Below are 21,925 nucleotides of genomic sequence, written 5' to 3' on the forward strand. Positions count from 1 at the left end.
TATTATATTTAGTACAGATGGTGTGAGGGGTCACGGGGAAAACAGTGTAGCACAGAGAAGGGAAATAGTGAAGCTCTGGCATTTTACTACATGGAGGGACAGTGACTGCACTGGGGTATGGGTGGGGACTTGATAATATAGTTAAATGTAGTAAACACATTGTTTTCTCATGTGAAACCTTCATAAGAGTGTATATCAATAATACCTCAATAAGAAATTTTTAAAAAAGTATCAAAAGTTGAGTCAGTCTGTTTCTCACTTCTGTGTCTTTAATACAATAACTGTAACCATAGAGATGAGATTCTATGGTTGATTTAGACCAATCAGGAAAAACCTCTGGAGCTAAAATTGTTAATTCCCATGAGCCCCATGGTGAGATACATGGAAATAAATGCCTGGGATGGTAACAGATCATCTCCATACACTTGTTTCTCAACTGTATGTTAAACTTGGTGAAGTCAGGTATTATTGCTATAGGTCCAGCGTGAGTTATAAGGCCTATAATCACATAAGCTTAATAAGTATTTATTTATAAATGAACAAATGAATTTTTTTTCTGTTTGGAGAAATGCACAATATTTCAATTTCATTTTTGTACTTCTTTATGCTCCCTGATTACGGCTGTTGAGGAGCTATTTGTGGTTTAGCAAGAAGCAGGAAGTATCAAGATCAGTAGTCACACAAGAAACATTTTCCCGTAAGATATTTAGCACTATTTCCAAAACAAAAGAGGATGAGTCAGTTGGAAAAAGGCAAGATGAAGTCAATAATTTTCTCCCCAATTGTAGATATCAAAAGAGAGAAAGGAAGAGAAAGAAGAGAAGGGAATGGGGAGAAGGAGAAGGAAAAGAAGAAAAATAAGGAAAGGAAGGAAGTGAAAGGTAAAGAATGGAGGGAGGAAGAGACAGAGGGAAGGAGGAAGGAAAGAATGAGGGGAGGAAAGGATATTTAGAATCTGGTTCCAGGGCAAAGGTGTTTTGAGATAGTGGTAAGCCCACAATATGAATTTGCTCAGTATGTGTGTGTGTGTGTGTGTGTGTGTGTGTGTGTGTGTGTGTGTGTGTGTGCATGAACATGCGCTTCTTTTCCTGACAAAGTAAACCTCAAGCGTAGTTTGAGTATTTAAAATTGACCAAACAGCTATGAGAATGTGGACAGCAAGTTATAAATCACCCAGTCACTTGGTTGTGGATAAAAGTCCTGGGCCACATACTGAGTGTCCACTTCAGAACGGGAATAATAGGGGTATTTGAAAACATGCCCCAGACCCCAAGCTGTAGTTGTTCTTTCCTAGAGGGCTGTCTGACATGTTTATATGCACATATTAGAGTTGTATCCAAGGGGAAAAAAAAAACAATTGACTTTATGACTTTATAGTCTGCCATTGACTTTTAAGGTATTTCATGAAATGAAGTAATAACTTCAAGATCAAGAGCATTTTCCTTTGGGTCCTCATCAATTATTTCACTTTCTTTTGGCAATGGCCTCTCCACCCACTTCTTCCGAAATATCACCGGGATAATGTTGCACTGGAAAAACTTACCCTCTCTCTCTCTCTGCCTTCCTGGATGCATGTTTCATGCATTAAATTGTTTTAATCACTTCAACTTTCACTGGAGTTTGGCAATTGGTACATTGCTGAATTATGTGTTCCCAATTTAATGCTTTTAAAATGTATTTAAATAAGTTCCAATGCACTTAGTCATTGCTATTCAAATGAGAGAACCGTATTTCAAGGAGAGAGATGAAGTGAGTAATGGGTAATAAGCAAAAACCATCTATCAAGACACATTGGAGGCTGAAACAGATGGTGAAGAAATGCCCTCAAGTCCATTCCCCCAGCCACAGAGGGCCTACCAGTTTTATTTCCAGCAAACATACACCTTGGCTGGCTTCCCTTCATAGCTTCTGGCTAATGGATCCTATTTTAAGATCTTAGAGATGTAGGAAACTCACTTGTTTCTCAGACCTACACTCATGAAAAAGCCGGCCTCACTGAGAAGATAAAGGCAATTGTAGGGGCCTCCACAGGTGCTGACATTCATGGATGAACGGTTGGCACAGCGCCCGTCCTTGGCACCAGTTTCTAATGAGTGTTCGTAGGAATAGGTCAAAGAAACAGTGAAGTTGAGAGCAAACATCAAAGTAGATCAAACTTGTCCTCTTTGCCCACTTTTATTACTCACTCTTCAGGTGCCCGAGGCATTTTGTGGCCCCGTGAGTGCCCAAGTTTCAATACTGAATTTCTCTCTTCTTTGAGAAATTTGCCCAGCTTCTAAGCTTCCAAGTCTTCATGTATAAAGTGGACAGGATACCAACTTCTCAAGAATGGTGTATGGCTTACACAAGGTAATGGGCATAAAGAAACTTGCAGAGCAGGTATTTGTTAGCTGTGTGTCCTGCCCCAGTGTTTTCCCTATCCTGTCCTTTCTTACATAATCTGGGGAGCCGACAGTGAGCAATAAGGCAGAGAGGGAGCCACCACAATTGGATGTATAAAGAGGACTCAGAATTTGAAAAGTAACTCCACAGCCAATTTGGCCATTTATATCAAATCAGCAGTGTGGGTCATCCGGAGCAATCCCATTTCTAGGAATTTATCCTAAAGAGAAATTCACATAAGCATGCATGATGCATACATAAAGACCCACTTCACACCATTGTTTATAATGACAAAGAATTACAAACCACCTAAATCAGCATAAAAAAGTACTGATTAAGTATGGCACATTTATAAAGTGGAATAGTATTGACTTTTGTAAATGATACAGTGATCTTATTTTTATCAATACTAAATAACATTTGTGCATGTCACATTGTAAAGTAAGAAATGAGTTTACACATCAGCATGTATGCTGTGATTACATGTATTTAAAAAATGTATCTACAGCTATGTTCATACTTAGAGCTATGAAGAATCAGATGGCTACAGAGAGATAATCTGGAAGGATGTCAAAGAGGATTTTGGCCTTGTTTTATCTGAGTAAATTCTACTTTTTTCTTTGTAGTTTTCTACCTTGTGTGCATTTTTTAAGACAATGTGGGCCTATGCCTTATTTATCCAAAACACTAAAATTATGTGTCCCCTGAAAGTTTTTGTGTCAGTTTAAAACGCTGAGCACAGATAGTTCTCTCAATCCACATCAAACTGTGCCTCATCTGTCCTCTACTGCTGCAATTACCTAAGTACCTGGTTATTTTCCATCTGGACTGAAATCTCTAACATCAGAGTTTTACTTTACCCCAGTCCCCAATGCCACATGCCACTGCAATAACAGATACTCAGTTTTCAATTTTTAAATCTGAAAGTCTGGTGATCTGGAAGTTATTCTAAAACCTAACATGCCTGGCAGTGAGGCCATGATCAGCACCTTCTGAGACTGCTCATCCTAAACCAAAACTAGAATGATCTCAGAGGTTCCTTCTATTCCTAACTTTCTCATTCTGAAACTGAACTCATCGAATCCTTACAAAGCAAATGAAATCAAAGAGAACAACATACATAGATCAGCTTTATAGACCAAAATGCCATAAAAATGTAATGTGGGATTAAAAAATCCACAAACTTCACACCAACAATGATGATAGCCACCCACTGTATATTGATGCTAACCTAGTGAGAGCACATTCTAATAAGACCTAAATAATTTCCTATTGCCCTTCCCCACTTCCCTCCCTCACCTCTGGGCCTTAATTCCTAGTGGAGCTGATACTCATACTCAGCTGGGGGATTAAAGCAGGACCAGACCTGGATTTGTTCCACATTGCCTCTGTCCTAGATTGAAATGTTAAAGGACTCAAAATAAAAAAAGTTGCATTCTCAGTAACAGTTTCGCAGTGACTGGGGAATTAATGTCAGCCAGGCAGTGATTTCCCAGTGGTTGGGTTTGTAGCAAAAGTCTTCAACTTTCATGTGTGGCCTGTTTGAAGTTGAAAATTGTTGTTAGACTCTCCAAAGTTGTTTGAGGTGTCACTCATCCTTCCCTTTTGTGTTGGGGTGAGGATGTGAAGCACAGCAGCTGGGAATAGTTCTGTGACTGCCACCCCCAAGGCAGGTCTCTGCCAGGGCCCAGTTGAGCCCATGTCCCAGGGAATTGAGAGCTTTCCATGCAGAGCAACTGTGCGTCCACTGCGGCCTTGCCACGCACAGCTCCCTCGTGGGAGCTCTCCACTCCAGGGAGAGGGAGGGTCTTGTGGCCCCATGAATGTGCCATGCGGATGCACATCTCCAGCATTTTTATTCAATGTACAATTTGCCTCCTAAGGTCTCATTCATTCTTCAGGGAAGCAGCATCACAGGGTAATGATGAAGGTAGCATAGCAACAATAATAGTATCAGCAGCTAATGTCTTCTTTAGCACTGATTATAAGCCAAACACATCACATAAGATTATCTCTTCCAATTGTCTCCATAACCCCATTAGATAGATACAAATATCTCCATTTTATGGATGAGGCAGTCAAGGCCGAGCAAGCTTAGATGAATGAACCAGGCCATATGGCTTATCAGTTGGGATCTGAATCCTTGCGTCTGACCTGAGAACCTGTGCTCTGTCATGATCAACACCTAGGAAAGCACAGTCTTGGGAGTAGAGAGCCTTCCAGTCCTGTCTCTGGCACTTACTGACTATGAGACTGAGATCAGGAGTCTGTGCCTTAGAGTCAGTCTCCCTCATCTGTAAAATGGGGTAACAGTTTCTCTTTCCAAGTTGCTGAGAGAATCAGAGTTAATACATCTCAGATGCCTTACCAATGAACTGTGGCCACTGTCATTGACCTTTAGTCACTTTCATTGTAACCATTTTTCTAGATTGTACCCTACTGCCTCCTCAAAGTCATTTCTGGCTACCCGAGCTCAGGGTAATGACACCTTCCTCTTGACCTTGTATTATCAGTAGAGGTTTTGTGTTCATCCTCAGGACAGACAAAAGAGGGGTATGAGGAACCCAAAGTTCTAATGCTTAGGTGTTCCTCTTCCAATAAGCTTGGAAGAACCACACATCCCAAAGGTCTGGGGGCCTGAGGAGACTGCGAGACAGTGAGTGCCACACAGACACCTACCAGTGTAATGTAGGGTGTCAATTCAACTCATAGACTTTGAGGTCAGTGTTTAAATGCTGGCTTGTCCTTGCTCCAGGTGAAGCAAATAACTTTACTATAAGCTGGTGCACTCAGTGCCCATTCCAGTGCCCTGCTAGTTTGAGTTTCTTATCACTGAAGTTGGGAAGCTAAAAATGGCACTGTGCAGACTCCACCGTAGTTAGGGCGTCTGCACAAGACTTGGAGGCAGCCCTGGGCAATGGGAGTTGGTGACTGTGGACAATTAGAGATCTTCATTGTGAAGGAGGCTTCTGTCTTCCTCGAGAGCTGTGATGTCATTTTCAGTATTCTGTCCCTGGTGTCAGATGGGCAGTGGTGGCAATGGTGTAAGTGGCCTTTCCCCTGGATGTGTCCATACCTGGCTAGCAGTACCCCAATCCCAGTTCTGTGGCCTTTTAGGAGCTTCTGTAAGCTACATGCTATCATTCCTACTTGAAGCCACCCTTTTGCAAGTATACATAAACTCAGTCTAACCAAACAGCAAGCTTCCAGAGGGTGAGGAATGTGTTTTATAACTCTTAAGGGCACCGTCTTTACCTACATAGCTTCTCCACAAATACTTGTCAATTGCACTTGGTGTGAAGCAAAGTTTAATGGAGCACGTACTTCTGCCTCTAGTATATGTGAAATGACAAATAGTGTGTAAAGATTTCTGGGCCCCACCCAGCACTCATGGAAAGTTTATTCCCGTTCCCTTGAACAAGCCTCTGTTCAGTGTGCTGAGAGCTGTTTACAAAGTGAAGGACTTATGGACAAGGTTCTTCTCTCTTTTGACCTTGTTTGTTTTTTCCTTTCCTACTATGACATTAATTATTTCTTAACCACTTGAGTTTTTTTTTTTAACTTGGAAATCATGCCAGCAGGTTGAAAGGGTCATGTGCAGATTTTGTTTGTTTTTGATTTGCATTTGAGTCCTAAGACTTTTCTTCAAGAAGTGGTATTTCAGCTCTCCAAATAATACTTTTCAGCCTAGATGGGCATTTCTGATTGCAGGGTGAGGGTCCGGTCTGGAATCACCCTGGCTTTTGCCCTGTGGGTTTGAGGGGACACCGTAGAAGGGCTCTGTAGATTTCTGGGGAAGAATTTAGTCTGGAATTAAGAGGCATCTGATGGATGCTCATCAAGAATCTTACAAATGTTGCCATTTCTCAGGCTAAATAGGAAACAAAAACCCTTTGGTCTCCAATAGTGTGCTAGAGCTGGCTTATAATAGCTTATGAAAAACTAATGATTAAGTACTCAGGAATTTTTTGGCCTGTTGTCAAACCATTGGTTGCTTGAAATCATCCACAGTAGGAGTGTTCACACCATGGAAATCGGCAATGTTACAATCAGGGTTTCGTCCTCCCCTTACCCCGCAGAGCTGGTTTATCAGTGCACCACTGGTCCAGCCCATCTAAAGAAATAGTATTTTGTATATCCAGATAAAAAGCCTGTGCTTGGAAGCACTGGGACAAAATGTACAATGGTTTAAATTTCATGTGGCAAGAACCATGTGTTTTTCCTGGAGATTAAAACCTATGACAGTGTGTAGCCTAGGGTCTGGCACAAAGTAAGTGCTCAGTAAACAGCTGTTGACTCGATGCAATACTGGGGTGCTGATAAACATGTCTGCAGCAGCAGGTCAGCCCAAACAGTCGCTGACAGGAATCCCTCCTGAGGCACACGTTTTCTAGAGTCACTAAGGAAGCTGGGCTGTCACTCTCTTATACTGCTATTTAAAGATAAGTTGTAACTCTATTGATATAATCAGCAACCGCTGCAGACGTTAAGCTCTCAAGGGCAGGATTTGTCTGATTCATTACTTTTAACACTGCAGTTGCTTAATAAATTTATTTTTAAACAAGTGAAAAAACTGAAAATATGTGAACCATAATCCTATATAAAGGTACAACACTTCATGGTTTCCAAAGTATTTGATGGGTATATTGCTTTATTGATGCCATTATATTCCTGTGAGTAGGCAGAATAGAACAATTATCCTTCCCAGCAGTTAAAACAGTGCCTGGCATTTGGGAGAACTAAATATTTATTGAATTAATTATTAATTAATCATCTAATTTCATAGATGAAGAAACAAACTTGTGGAAGTTACCTGACATAGCTCAGTTTATATCATTTCTGCCTCGATTAATAGTTCCTCAACTTCTAAAAATGCTTTATTGTTTACCCTTCATTTATCCCCATACTAGCCCTATCAGATGTACAAACGTTTTTATTCATGTTTTAGGGGGTGATGCTATGACACAGAAAGTTTTAGGACATAAAGAGATTTGAAGGTAAGGATAGTATTAAAATCTATCTTGTCTAAGGATTCTGAGGCTAGACTGTATATTGTTTAAGATGGTATTGCATTTTACTTAGTTGTTCATTCCTTCAGAGAGAGATTAATCAAAGCAGGCTAACAAAAAGCATTATACTCTAGTACAGTTCAAAAATACTTCCTAAATATCGTCATGGTATTTAGGGAAAGCTTGTTTCTTTCAGTGGAAGAACCTTGAAGCATGCTGATGATTAGAATTTGTGCTTTACTACATAATTCTACTGAAGATTCGAGTTGAAGTTTCAAGTATAAAATTAGAGGAAATTATCTACTTTCTCTTTTGTGAATGGAATTCTGATTTTTTTAAATCAGCTGAGAAGGTGCCGATTTTCCATGATACGGAAATGCCATGATTTTTTCCCATAGGACTCTAACATTTCAAAATGGCCACAAGACTCCTGTATGAATTATTAAAGGATACAGAATTAAGCATGATGATTTTCAAATTTATGTTGTAAAATCCAGTGTTATTCCCAACACAGTGCCTCATTTCCGTTGAGAAGCATGCTGCCAGTTTCCCACTTTTTCTATGGACAGTATCACCACTCATTTTATTAAAGCCACCAGACACTCATGGAAACATGCATGATGTCGTTTTTAATGTGGGGGGAAAGAATTTTGGAAGTGGAGCTAGTTAACATTGCTAAAACATGTTTTTTTATTCTTGCCTTTCCCTTTTGACCTTCCTGAGGATGCATGTGGGTGTTAAATTGTTACCAAAGGGAGGGGCCGTTGTAACTACAAGGGTATCCACACACACAAAGACACACTTTCCCACACAGAGGATTTGGCTCTGTTACACTTTAATGGAATGCTGAATGGAAAAGATGCAGGGTGTTTTTGATCTGCAGGGAAATGCAGCCAATATACTGTCCATCATTTTCTTTTTCAAAACAGCCAGATGAACATTTGGGTTGGAAGGCAATGTGTGTGAGGGGAGTGGGTGTCACTGGCAAATATTTTTCCTCTCGTTGAAAAATTTAAACATAGTATAGTCTGCTTATAAATATTTAAATGATAAAGTAGAATATAAAGTAAAAGTAGAAGTCTCTCCTTCCCCTTATCTCACTCCTGAGAGTAACCATTTAATAATTTGATGCTTGTCTGTAAAGGGTATGTTCTGTTAACTCAGGAATCACTTGAGTTTCTACAATTTGTATTAGTCATCTCATTTGAGGGTGAGAGTTTGGTACAAGTATCCTATATATGTACCATCCTACAACTTGATTTTTTTCATTAAAAAATGTATTCTGGGTATTTTTTCTGTCAGTGTAGACTTCCAGACAGGCCATTCTTTTGGATGTCTGTCTAGCATTTCGTTATATCTGCTATGCCTATTTTTGATTTTGACTGATCCTCTGTTGGTGAGCATTTGGGTTGCTTCCAGTCGTTCACTGTCATAGTGTTACCTTGCATCACTGTCTTTATGCATAAGGGTTGTGTTTCTCTAAGACTGATTCCTGGGAATGGAATTTTTAGAGAGAGAGAGCATATTATTAATACTTGTAATTGTAGGATGATCTCTCTGTTAAAAAACTGTATCTGTATTTAAAAAATAAATAATTTTCATTGAGCGACACATGGCAAGACTGATTAAGTATAAGGCAAGACTAGTTCCCAAGATTTGTTCCTATTGTAGTGTTGTTCTCAGAGGCAGTTGCTCACCAGTCACTTGGGGGAGGTAAGCTTTCTGAAACAAACCAAGGTCCAGAAGCCGCCCTGACAAATTACATCAGAGTCTCTGGTGTCACAGCCCAGGTATCATATGCATTTTAAAAGTTTCTTAAGTCAGATCGGGAGCCAGCACTCTAGTGAGAATGCCTCTGACATACCAAGGGTGTGCCATTTTTATTGTTGTTCTGTGTCTACCTAATGTATGTGCTTCATGCTCAACTACATACAAGCATGTATGTTCTATGTAGTTGGAATAATGTGATTCTTTTACCTTTCGCTTGGCTGTGTGGTATATGTGGTCTCGACTGCTGTCACCTAGCCCAGAAACACAGCATTTGTCACATACAGCTCTGCACACTAATCAGGATCAGGAGGGCGATCAAAGAGACAAATGGGAACTTTAATGGTGCACCGGTGAGAAGTCCTAGATGTGATTAAAGGGAAGATAAAAGGGCCATTAAGCAACTGTGCAGAGTAATTTTTAGACTGAAAAATTGTAGACAGTCCTATATAAACAGAACCCATATAGGGCACTAACTACCAAGGTAAATGACCCTTTGTCTTCTCTTCTATTTCTTCAGCTTACAAAGTTTGACTGGCAGATGATGATAGGATGTGGGTATCTGAGTGTGGAGAGAGTTTATCTTGGACTAGAGCTGTAACTTGAAGTATTTTAAGTATTTAAGTGTCTTTAAGGCACTGTACATTTATAGTAGAGTTTATAATATATGAATTGCATTCATATGCATTTAACCAAACTCAGAGAAAAGATGATGGTACCTCGATTATTCACAAGAAGGAACTGAGGCTTCACGAGAAAGGATGAGACCAAGATCATAATGCTGGCATGTGGGAGGGCTGAAACAACATTATACTTCTAATTTATGTTTTAGCTGAACTAGCACCTAGGAATTCTGATTCCTAGTCTGTGTTCCTTATGCTAACATACAAATGTCAGCAGAGATGAACAATAGAGAGTAGTATGGACTGTGGCAACTAAGAAAGAACACGTCCTGCTTAAAGGCGTTCAGATCTAAATTTTTAAAATACTGTATCAGCGCAAAAATACATATATCTTGGGAATCTGAAGTTTGTTACCATAATTTTAGAAAATATCGATTTTGCACAATAGAAAACTAGAGGAAGAATCTGTTTAGAAGTTGAAAGCAAAATTTCCTAAACACTTAAGTATGAAGATATTGGAAATAAGTTTTAAACAGATGAATGTAATCTGGAAGTAGATGCCTTCTAGAATCTTTTACTTTTTGTGTTTCAAAAGGTATATTAAAATATTTGTTTGTAATATCATGTCCTTCTAATGTTCTTTTTGTTAGAAGACCTTGACATTGCTGAGCATGGTTTTGTCAATGTTGGTAATTTTCAGGAACATAACGTCCATGGCGGTCCAGAGATTGCTATTTGTTGCCTGGAAAGGGAAAGCATTATGACCCATTTCTTCCCAAGTTTGGACTGTTTTCCCAATTAGTCAGTAATCATCTTGCTGAGAGTGCACAGGGCAGTGTGTCGGGATGAGGGACCAGTAATTAGGGAAGTTCTGGGGCCGACAGAGTGGGAGCAGATTGAGGTTGGGAACCGCAGGGAGGGCCAAATGAAGTCAGCGTCACCAGCATCAAGGTGGAGAATGGGGATGGCCAGTGGGCACAGCCTGAACTCTGAGACTGAAGCACTTCAACCTTATACATCAAGGAAGCTTGTTATATTTTTTCCTTTGCATTTTCTTTGGTTGATTTGCTCAACTATCCTGTGAATTCAGTGGGGAAGGTAGTATTGGCTCTAATTTTTAGTTTAACTGCAGCAGAAAATGGTTCAATAACTGCCCAAGGATCAGAGTGCAACATTAATAACACAACTGAGACCAGAAGTCTGTACAAAAGTCCTTGTCTCTGCATCTCATATCTCCTATTTCAAAATGGGATCAGGGCTGGCCCTATGGTGGAATCTATCTGGCAGCAGATTCTTCAGTATATAAGAGGACCTGTCTCTCAGGCTTATATTTGGGGCATGAGGAGGAAGAGGAAGGGAAGTGCTTCAGTTCAGCAGGTGGAAAGGAAAATGACAGATGAGATGAAGTTTTCTGTTTGAGAAGGTAATTTATTTCTCCCCAGGCTGCTACGGAAGGGAGAAAGGAGGAGGATAACAACATGGGTGTGGGTGTAGACATGGATTCCATATTATGTTGTTAAACAAAGCTGTTTGTAATCTTCCAGACTGTTTCAGGAATGAGATCCTTGCCAGAATGCTAGAGGCAAATAAACATTTTAATGATTTTTTTTAAACAGCAAATTCTGGGAACTATAGATAGGAACTTAGTTGTAACTACACTTGACCAAAAATCCAGGACATGCTGTTGACAAGCGAAGTTTTGGAGCCTGAGCAAAGAATGGGGTGAATTGTAAAAGCAAACATAGGTTAACTAAGAATGAAGCAGACTAATCTATTTCCTTTTTTAAAATTAGTATTAGCATGTTGACAGACCATGGGACTTAAGTCAAGTAGATCTGAATTGCAGAAAAGTTATTGTCAGAATTCCCTTTTGGAAAATTTGGTGGTCTGCATACCAGATATTAATTCTGTCATAGTTTAAACTCATTAAATAATGAATGGTTTTAAATGAATCAGTGGGCATGAAATTGAATTCCATTTTTGGCTTTGGACAAGTCACTCTACCTGTACCAATTGTGAGGCTCAATATGTGCAATTGCTTAGTACACTCAAATACTACTCAAGTGAAAATTATCTTGGTCAGCCTAGAAGAGAGTCTCTATTGGCATGGCATTCGAGTCTACCACTGACTTAGTTCTACTGAAAGTTTTAGCAAGTATTTACATAAATATGTGCTTACAAAATTTTCAGATGAAGAAAAACTTGAGGCTATAGAGAACTGATACTATGATATGGAAAACTGATTTATCAGAAATTATAAAATTTTGAATAAGAAAATTAATGAAAAAATATTTAAAAAGACATGTTTAGGGCAAAGTGGAGGAGTAGGGATTTCTCATACTTTTCTTCCATGTGGAGTAAGGGAAGATAGGTGTCATGAAGCTTTCAAATCATCAGTTGTCCTTAGGTAGCCCAATATGAGTTGAAGTACAAACCTCAGCAGGCACTTTCAGCTAAAAAGCAGGAGCATGACTTAGAGAAAAGAGGAAAAAAATTTAGGGAGAAAGTGGCATAGTGGTAAAAAAGAATTGTAGAGGGAAAGAGTGTGAGAAGTTGGAAAGGAAGACAGATTTTAGCAACCACCCTGAATCAGACATTTTGAAAAGAAGAGATTAAACACACAGCACTTTAAAGAAGCATTTTATATACTATCCCCTTTAAAGAAACTCACAGTAAGATTTCTCAAGACTTTTGGAGTTGAAACATTTATATCTTTGAATGCCACAAAGAACAAACTGGACCACAAGGGGTTTCAGTTATAGCTGGTTTACATTATTACAGGTAACAAAACTAATTTTCACAACGATATAAAAATGTAAGAGCCTCAGGAGCTCATCCTGCCCTCTTGTTCTCAACCTTCTCTCTTTTTGTTGGGTAATCTCTTTAATTTCCATGAGGTTACCTATCAAGAAATGCCCCAGTGACTATATATTTTATTCCGCTGTACCAAAACTTCCTCCTGAGTTCCAGTGTGGAATTCTGGTAACTGGATAGATACTTGGAATTCACAACCACTTGTTGTGCTAATCACTTAATAAGGAAAAATAAGGAAAACAATACTTGTTCATGTACTTGGAGGGGAAGCCTGTAGAGAAAAGAAGCACCCAGTTTTCTAAACTGCAGAATGAGAAGCCTTAGTAATGAGATCTTTAAGCCTCTTTTCAACTCTCACACCAAATGAAAAATGGGATAATATTGTTCTTCATTGTTCTGAAAGGGCCAGGGTAAAAGTAACCCAGAGGCAGATTGAAATGCAGATTAAAGTGTTAGACTTCTCTTATAGATCTGCCTCTGAAGGTAGTGAGTCTCCTATCATGTGAGGTAGTTAATTCAGACCAATTGTAGAAATACCATGGAATGGATTTCTCCCTGCAAAGATTATGCTGATGACTTCTGGTGTCCCTTTTGGCTCTAAAAGTTATAAATGTAAAATATGTATGTATACATACACATATGTGTTATATATATGCATATATATAACTTAAATTACACATAATTTAAAAATTTTTTCAGTTACAATTATGCAAATTTCTCTTCTGAACGCATCCCACTTGTATAGTAAATTTTAGAAATTTCTATTTATCTTGTTAATTTTTCTTCCCTTTCTGCAGTTAAAAATTCCATATACTTTATATACCACCACATTAGACCTCTTAGGCTACTTTATTTCTAAACATTTTTACAATTCTATGCAACAGAGTAGCTCCTCTTATTTGCCACATCCCCTCCATAAGTTACTAATGGGGTTGACAATACAGCCCCTGCTGTAGCCATCTTTGGCACCGTGAAAGGTAAGGAGGAAATCATGCTAACCATGTCCAAACGTGTCCCAAGTAACCTTGGCCACAGGGTCTTATTAATCACTTTATTTTCCATAGCAACAAACTGCACACTCAAAAAAAAGCAATTGCTCTTAGCAAGAGTGAAGCCCCGGGAGATGGAGCAGGAGAGCATTATTTTTTTCTAGTAGCTAGAAGACCTAAGTTCTATTAGAAGAAAACACAGTAGAAAAGCTCTGTATAAAAAATGATGCCTTCCTTAGAGAGGGCTCCAAAGGCTTCCTGGGCATGTTGGCTGTGGGAAGGGTTGTACTCTCTATGTCTTTCAAGGTAAGGGCAGCACTTGGATGTTCAGAGCTTAGGTGATGGGTCCAGTTTGTAGCATGGCAGGGGTCTTCCCCTAAGAGTACAATGGAAAGTAATCATCATCATCATCATCATCATCATAATTGAGAGCATTTATAAGTGCCTCCTGTATGCCACACTGTATTAAGGATTGTACTTTAACTCATTTAATCTTCACAGTTAATCCTCATAAATCTTATGTCTTATTATCATTTTTAAGTTGAGTGAAAACCAAGAATTCATGGTTTGTCTACTAGCACAGCCAGGGGATCTCTGACTCCAGGGCCCACGTTTTCACCCAGCTGGCTGAACTTTCTTCCAAGTCCTGCATTCCAGTTTATCTCCAACAATGGAGCAGTCATTGGTCATTGGGGGAAAATCATTATTAATGGGCATTATCTCTGACATTCATCTGGCGGTTTTAAGGCTTCAGCTGGAAACAAGACTCATGGAAGGGATCGAAGATTGTCTTTAGTGGGATAGAAACAGTAGTTATAAAAGATAGCCCCAGGCACTGACAAGCTTAAGGCCTTAAAGTTTTATTTAGGCTTTTCTACATAGGTAACCTGATTAGAAATCAGTTTGTGTGGTCCAAATCCTAAGAATTCAGAAATAATAGAAGTCAGACTGAACTTGTTGAGGGAAATTGTTGTAGCATGTCCTACATAAGCCTTAGCAGAGTATATCCTTCATGTATATTGGATGGAGGGGCACTGGACAGATGCATTGATGACTGTATCTTCAATGATGGAAGGAAAGATTGATACCCCAAAGATCTGGGAGTTAGACAGGTATGGAAACAAGAGTGAGGCAGGGAGTTGATCCCCCTGCATCTTACTTGGCACAGGGTATAAATCTCAGTTTGGCCACTTAATAGCTGAGTAATTTGAGGCAAGTAATTGATTTCTCTAAACATCAGTTTCCTTATTCTTAAATTCATGATACTAATTTCCATTCTGTTGAAGGAATAAAATGAGGTAATTCTCTTCCCCAGATATTCTCATGGCTTAATCCTAATCATTCAGATCTTGGACCATAATGTCAGCTCCTCCAGAAGAACTTTCCGACTCTCACACTTGAGCTGTTCACCCTGGTCCACACTACTCTCTATTGCCCTGCTTTATGGTTTTCAGATTGTCATTCTGAACCAAACATATTTATGTCTTTGTTTATATGTTTACTGGCCTGTCTCACTGAACAGAATGCAAGCTGTTTGAAGTTGGGGAGTTTGTCCTTTGGCCACATCTACATTCCCAGCGCTTAGAATAGTGACTTCCACAGGGTAGAGACCCAGTAAAGGTTGGTCTGATGTGTGCACGAATGAATGAAAAAAATGGTAAACACCAGAATGTTTCTTAAAAATACAAATGTCCTGGTCCCAACCCCGGAGACTCTGATTCAGAGGATCATTTGTGGGATTCCCGCAAGTGAGAATTTTACAAAGTTCTTCATGTGATTCTGACATGCAACTAGGTTTCAGAATGCTTACATTATAAAAATTGCCTTTGCCCTCAAGCAACTTTCAATCTTAAAGGGCAGACAATATCATTACTTAGGGAAGGAAAAACAGACATCTCCATCAGCTGGAGGACCACAGGTCTAAATCTGGACTCCTTTGGCCTTTTTGAATTACAGAGAAAATGAAAGAAAGAGATGTTGAAAGGAAAGGGGAAACAGAGGAAATGGGAAGAAAAAACAGAAAGATGGGGCAGGATGAATAAGTGCCCAATAAAAGGTTCCTCTGCAGCAGTCTGTTACAACAATGATAAAGAAATAAGAAGGAAAATGCAGAAGAAACAGATGTAGCTGCCAGAAGTTAAATACACATCTGTTACAAATGCTCTTCTCATATGCAGGGTCAGAAAAATATGTACAAATGTAGCACCTCGCTGATTGACAGAAAAACCTCAGTTCTGGCACTGGGAATCTTGTTTTCTTGACAGCACTTTGTTTTAAAGCTGGAGGCAGAGAAATGTCTTATGCATGTCCTTACACTGGAAGGCCTTTTGTTCAGGATACTTATACCATTTGCAGATAATGACGTGCATAGCAGTTTCAGCTGTCTGCATATGCATTTTTATGTTTTTTTATGACAGCTCTGCGTACTGAACTAAAAGGCCATTTAGAACTGTCAGGCACTGACAAGCATCACCCTTTACATTTACAATTCTGTTAGCGCGCATTGTCAGGTGGGCTCACCAGACTGCAGAAATGTGATTTCCTTTGAAACCTACGTATGACTTTAATTTAATACAGCAGCCTCAAAAAGGAAAAAAAAAAGACGGAGTTTGAGCCCAAGAGAGCTTTATTAAGTATTCTTTTTCCATTAGTCTCCTTTTTTGTTTTCATAAGACCCTTTCGTCCTCATCTTCTTTTTCCCTCTTTCTCTTCTTCTCTTTCTCCAATATTTCCTCTTTTCCTCCTTCTCTGAAGAATCCTTCTTGCCATGCAGAAGAGAAGCCAGCCTAGGGAAATGACTTTACCTGTCTAAGCCAAGCCAGACCATTTCTTACTTTCCATATGGCCTGAGGTTAATTTTCAGTCAAACCAATTTTTAAAAGATGTTTGGCTCAGGGTAGGTAGGACTGAGTGAATATTCAGTACCTGGATAGTGGAAGCATGCAAAGAATCCACTGAATCCATCTAATGATCTATCATTCCCATTAGCACTACCACCTGTCTTTGGGAGTCCCTTTGCCTCCCTACAAAACATTTATTTCAACAGTATGGAGAGCCCATCCTATAAAAGACACTGACGTGTGTGCTCTAAGAGGTATGAAAGCAACGTGAAGCCATTGCACAGCAGGATTTTATAGTCCACCTGGAGTGGTTGGCCATGTGTACATGGAACAGAGACATTTCAACTCAAACTAGGCTGAACTGAAATTCTTAACATATGTGCTGACCCGAAACAGCTTTATTTAAAAGAAATGAAGCCCAGCTTCCACAAGCTCCTTTCACTTGCCTGACCTGTATGCGTTCTGAGGGTGGTCGGCAGCTGATGAGAGTTCTAGGCGCCTAGGGAAAGCTGAGTTGCAAACAGGTAGCATTTTTACAAAAACATATAAATGATAAATTGCTTAAGGTGACCACAGGAAAAAGGAGCCTGAAATCTCCAGTTCTCTTTTCATAACCTAATTTTATATTCATAATTTTGTATTCCTTATCTTACATAGAATTCTCCAAGTTGTATAAGCCTCAAGGGCCATAACCCTGGACCTGCCTCTGTTTCTGATAGCAGGCCCTGTAAGGGGTTCAGAAAACATGGATGGATGTGTTTTGGGCAGTCAAGGTTAGGTTTTCTTTAAACAGCTTGTCTTCACCCAGCTTTTATTGAAACACAGGATTAGACTAGGTACAGAGAAGACATAGGCTATCAGAAGCAAACAGAAAGAGGCTCAGGAAAATACTGGTTTACAGATAAAATTTTGAGAACCAGTCTTTTGGGTAATGGACAAATATTTATTTTGTACTTTGTAAAACAAATATACATGAAGTTCAACACACAGTAATACTGAGAGTATGGCTTGATGGCTTTTACTGTGTCTAAAACCATGGAACCACACCCAGATGAAGATGTAGGACATGTCCAGCTCCACAGAAGTTTCCTGGCTTCAGAGTGTAAAAATAATAATCTCCTCCACCAAGTTTTTCAGTAAGGAAGGGTAGGACATACTGGGAGTGCCGAATTCGGTCTTCAGAGATCATGTTTTGTGTTGACCTCCTAATAGTATGGCTGTTCAGAAAAAAATTCAGCCCGAAGAGTGAGGAGAAACCTCTCCTAATTTCTTCACTCTGAGAAGGAAGAACACCCCAGCACCCCATGCAAACCCCAACTTTAAGCGTGAGCCCTGGCCTGGATGGTGCCCTGCCCTTTCAGTGATGCCTGTGGGTGTGCCCCATTGTGGTCACGTGACTCTGGGCTAAACATTGTCTTTTGCATTAGGCCCTTTGAAGAATCACATTTGCCACATTCAGTCTTCAGAGGTGTCACATCAAGTTCCAAAACCTTTCAGCAAATTTGCTGGTCAGGAGCTTTCTACTCTGGCAGAGGAGGTGGAATGAAGCCCAAAGCCTGCTGCGGAGGGTTGGAGGAGAGAGAGGGAAGCCAGGAGGGTGAGGGACGGTGAGCAGAGGTGGTAGAAGCTCAGAGCCTGCCCCGAGCCAGGCCGGGTGAGGCTCCCTGCTGGGGGAGCAAGGTGAAGAGAAAACAAACCCTATGCTGTGCTCTCCCCGCGGCCCCTCCTGTCTGTCTCCTCTGGGTCACTAACCTCGAAGGCCCTGCGGGAACCAATTACAGTATTCTAATGAGTTCAGCTTCCAGCAGCTGTATTTGGCGGGCATGTTACCTCCTCATCCACACACTGACCCACCTCCACCACCCCACCACAGATCACCTTTCCCAGTGATGAAACCTCCTGCCTCCTGGTTGCTAGCTGGTTGCACATCTCACTGCAGAGTCACAGGGTACAGGGGGCCATAAAGATGGCTGTGGGAGTACTTGTGTTTGCAGAGTACAAAGGACTGTGGGCCACACCCATGAAGGGATAAACCAGTCAGGTTGGTGGGTCCAGACAGACACGGTTCAAACTGTTTGAAATAGTCTTTTGTGACCAAAATGAAAAATCACTGTTTTAAAAAAGTCACCATGACCTGGATAGAGAAAGTGTAAGTGTAATGGTTAACAGCATGGATGTCAAAATTAGGAAGATCTACCTGAGACTAATGTTTCCATCACTCACTAGCTGCATAACCTCCAGCAAGTTCCTTAATTCCTGAAACAAGCCTCAATTTCACAGTCTATAAAATGGGAATAATAATAGTTCCTACCTTGTATGGTGGTTGGAAACGCTTAAAGAATAGTGTGTGCAAAGCTCTTAGCTTTTTCTTAGCTTGCTGGCTGAATATATGGAGCTGTTGTTATTTGGATAGAGCTTGGTCTAGTGTGGATGGTTAATGTAAAGAACATGAATTCTTGTCATTCACTGGTAAAGCACCGCCCCTCCCTTAGCTCTTTTCTTGTCTCTGCCTGGGTCTGAGTCTGACACTCTAATCCACATGTGGAGTACACCTCTATCCTATGCAGCGATTGCGCAGCATGTGATAAATCTTCACATACTTGAAGGTAAACTCTCCCAAACATTTCAAAATGTGAAAGGTCCATTTTTATTCATGACATGTATGTTTATGTACAGAGTAGGTATGAAAATGCATAAAGAGGCATTAACCACATTCTCCCTGGGTGAAGAGTGGGGATGACGGAGGTGAAGCAGGAAGGGAGCTCATTTCACATTTTACTCTGACTACTCCTGGATAGCCCAAATCTTTTAAAATAAGAAGTATCCAGGCATTTCTTGTGCAATAAAAAAGAAATCCTAAAGCTGAGTTTGAGGGCTCTGGTTAAAGGTCATGGTGTCATTGCTGTGGGGGGTCCTAGAGGTTCCTCATACCCTGCAGGGTCCCCCAGCTGGGCCACTCCATACCTGCCTCTTGCAAAGCAAAATAGCCACCCTTACCACTCTGTCACTTGGTACAACTCTGTCTTTGTGGTCTGTTCACAGGAGACGGTGTCACTCAAGCCTCTGACCCTCTATTGATTGTAAGGATTTTAGAATTGTATTATTCTTTGAAGTGTCTTCTAAGAAGTTAGAGAGGGAGAGAGATTGTCTACAAATGGATTTTAAAGAAAATCCAGATTTACAAGTAGATAAATTGGAAAGCGACAGTTGTCTTTGTATGGACAGCTGAGAATGTATTGAAACACTAGGCTCCCTCACCCACAGAGTCACCTGCTTCTGTTCAAAAGCCAGGAAGGAGAAAGGGAGGCAATGCTGGACAGTGCAGGCAATTAAAGATCAACACCAAGTGCGGATCACTGTTCTCCTGTGCCAAGCCAAGTCAGTGAAAACTAGGAATGGGTCTGCAGAGACTGAAAGAGAACTCCCCCTGCACGGTGCTCATTGCAATTTGTGATTACACATTCAGAGTCAGGTGAGAAATCAACTTCTGTCTTGGGTGTTTATGTTCTGTCTGGCCTTGTAAGTATGTAAAAGACCATGAGCCTCTAAGGTGCTTGTTGTCTGGCAGGGAGACCAAGTCCACAGGGCCATGGTGTATGATGTAGATCTGTGTTCGGGTTGAGAAGTGGGACTCAGAAAGGTGAAGATGGCAGGCCTTGACCTGTGTCTGAGCCTGCTGAGAGAAAAGGCGAGGCTCCCCTCTTCCTCTCCTATTGTCCAGAGGCCCTGACCTCCTGTCCAAGCAACTTTGCACCGAGTAGTCCCTAAGCCCTGACCACTCGCTAGTTCATTGCCTCACTGTCTCCTGCTCTCCCTTCAGATTTCAACTCCTATGCCCGCTGCTCGGGATGTCATCCTTGACCTACCCAAACTCCCACCCATCATGAATGGCTCCCTTGTTATTTTGTCTCATAAACCCAAGTTATTTCCCTTTTTAGCACTTATCAATTACAATTCATAATCACATATTAATTTCTAAGTTGAATTCATTTCATGTCTGTTTTCCCAAGACTATTATGCTTTTTGAGTGGGGACTCATGTTTCATCTCCCTGCTCAGTATTTTGCACAGTGCCTTGAGTGTAGTAGATGCTCAATATTTGTTGGATGAAATGATAAATTAACTCAGTCACTGAATCAATCTATTACTGTAGGTATTCTATAACAAATGCTTCTAAGTCTTTACTTTCTCTGCCCCATCTCCCTGAATGTTCTTCTCCATCTATCCAAATCCTCCTCAGCCTCCAAGCCAATAACAATGATGGGGATAATGTTGATGACACTAAACAGCTTCTGGACCCTGTACTGGGAATTACACACATATTTAATCTTATTTGATCTTCATCACTCTGTTGTTATTGTCAAATATCAAAGGGCAGCCACTCAACAATCCTCCAAGAATGCAACAGTCCAGCAATCTGCATCTCAGAGCCCCAGGTTTGCCAGGAAATTGAAACAGTGAGACTGTGACCTTGCTCTTCATGATTTGCACATGGTAGCTCTCTAGTGTGTCTGTATTTTAAGCTGAAGGGCAGTGTCTGCTGCTTTCGTGCTTTTGTAATTCTCTCCAGCACTCTGGGACTGCTGGATTCTGTTGAGGAGGGAAGAGCAGAGAGACATTTGTTACTGCTTTACTGATGCTTTCAGTTACTTGGTCCTTGGGGGGTTTGAGGTAGGGAGGAAGCCCAAAATATGTGGTCACCTTAGCCTATTATGACATAAAGTAGGTGATAGAGAAGCAAGTTTGATTTCTGAGGCAGTAAAAGTCATTAACCCCATCCCCATTCACGTACTCCACCTCCATCTTTGTCACAATCTTTCAAAGTACAGAGGGGAAAGGGAATGGGGTCCTTGAGGCCAATCTGCTGTGCACAAGCAGTCCTGGCCCTGCAGCTTAGCATCTACACTGAGAACCTGTTTCCTCGTCTCTAAGCTGGATGCCAGAATAGTTCATATTCCATAAACCTACATGACGATTCAATGAAATAATGTGTGTGATACCTTCACACGGTGCCTGGTACCACATCGGGTTTTCAATAGGCATGAGTTACAATTTGTACTGTTTATTTACCAGAAGTCAAGCATCAGTCTAACTTCAAACCCAGATCTTTCTGATTCCTAACGGTATTCTTTTTCAATGAGCCGTGATCAATTTCAGGACTGTTTGCCTGCACTGTGAGCAGAGAGAGGGAGAGGGAAGATTAATTAAGAAAGAGTCATAAAAAAATTCACTGAATATCAAATGGATGTAATATTAACATACATAATTACTTCTCAACTTCAGAAGCTATACTATCAAAGATAAAAACCATGTCAGCTTCAATCTTTTTCTCATTGTAGATTCAGACCATTACATTAATGACTAACTTTCTAAGTGTATAATTTTCTCTTGGAAAGACACCATTTTTTGGAGTTGAGCACAGGAGCCCTGTCCCAGGCACACCCTGGACTGCGGGGAGGAAGGAAGCTCCTTGTTGAGGCCACTCCCCTCCCGCTGCCATGA

At 40.5% G+C, this 21,925-nt stretch overlaps 1 long non-coding RNA gene across 1 annotated transcript; it reads right to left on the reverse strand.

Moving 5' to 3' along the window:
* Positions 1-20,717: 20,717 nt before the first annotated feature.
* Positions 20,718-21,861, reverse strand: LOC140847853 (uncharacterized). The gene is made up of 3 exons (XR_012128107.1): positions 21,686-21,861; positions 21,494-21,595; positions 20,718-21,013 (listed from the first exon to the last, which is right to left on the reverse strand). It is a non-coding gene; the product is annotated as an uncharacterized lncRNA (long non-coding RNA).
* Positions 21,862-21,925: the final 64 nt, after the last annotated feature.

This window comes from Manis javanica, chromosome 1 (assembly GCF_040802235.1).
Source record: "Manis javanica isolate MJ-LG chromosome 1, MJ_LKY, whole genome shotgun sequence".
NCBI lineage: Eukaryota > Metazoa > Chordata > Mammalia > Pholidota > Manidae > Manis > Manis javanica.